The following is a 1,403-nucleotide window of genomic DNA, read 5'->3' as shown; positions in this document are numbered from 1 at the left end:
TGTATGTATGTACGTATACATTTGTGTGTCTGTGTTTGTCCTCCCACCATTGCTTGACAATCAATGTTGGTGTGTCTACGTCCCTATAACTTAGTGGTTTGGCATGAGAGCCCAATAGAATAAGTACTAGGATTACAAAGAATAAGTTCTGGGGTTGATTTGCTTGACTAAAGGTGGTGCTCCAGCGTTGTCAAAGGCAAATGGTTGAAATAAATAAAAGTAAAAGAGATATACAGCAAAAAAAAGCCTTAGGGCTGCAGGACTAGACAAATATGGATAATGCAGAGGAGAAATGAAAAACTGTCCTAAAGGACTATAAACATGGGAGGGGTAGAGCAAGGGGTTCAGAAAATTGAGACCAGCTCAGTCGAAGGCAACACCAAAAAAGAATGACATCGCCTTAGGCCATCGCAGATCACGTGATAGTGGGAGGAGGGTAACAGAGAAAAACAGACAGCAAGAGAGAGAGAGAGGGGGGAGAAAGAAAGGAGATTAAGAGAAGCAAGAGCTCAGAAAATAGTGACCAGTCCAGTGAAGGGCAATGTGAAAATGAATGACGCCGCATTAGGGTGTCATGGATCACGTAATAGTGGGAGGAGGGTAACAGAGTAAGCAAGAGAGAGAAAGAGAGAGAGAGAGAGAGAGAGAGAGAGAGAGGAAATAAGAGAAGTAAAGTAAAGGAAAGTGACAAAGTGGCACAAAAATATTCCAGGAATATTTCTACAAATGGGTAAAAAATGAATGAGTGCGTGCGTTACATAAATATTTTCAGGATTAAATAAAAAGACAACAGAAAATATGACATACCTGTATGTATATATATGTATATATAATAATAACAATAATAATAATAATAATTATAATTATTATTATTATTATTATAACTATAAAAGCTAATAAACTGGATATTATTATAAAAGATCAGACAAAGAAGACGTGTTTATTAATTGACATGAGTATTCCTTGCGATCATATATAGCGGCGAAAGAATTTGACAAGATCAATAAATATAAAGACTTGCTAATAGAAATTGAAAAAAATGTGGCACCTCAAGGCGACTACTGTACCAGTGATTGTAGGATTTCTAAGAATGATAATAAAAAAAAGGTACTGAAACCTATTTGAAAATGATGCCATCCCTACAGGAGGTGCAAAAAATCGTGTTAACTGGAATGACTAATGTACTGAGAAGAGCATTATCGCTGTGAAAACAACATCCATTCATGAATTTATTTATTTATTAATTTTTTTTAAATACATATTTTACTTGTGAATTTGCGTGTGTAAACTGGGAATGCATACAATGAGCTTCTCTGCCCTAGGTGTACGGACAACACTCGGCGAGAAATGGAAGAAAATTTGAAGAAAGAATAAAAAAAACAACCTAATAATAATAATAATAA

The sequence above is a fragment of the Octopus bimaculoides genome, chromosome 4 (genome assembly GCF_001194135.2).
Source record: "Octopus bimaculoides isolate UCB-OBI-ISO-001 chromosome 4, ASM119413v2, whole genome shotgun sequence".
NCBI classification, from domain to species: Eukaryota; Metazoa; Mollusca; class Cephalopoda; order Octopoda; family Octopodidae; genus Octopus; species Octopus bimaculoides.
This window is presented reverse-complemented; position numbering follows the sequence as displayed.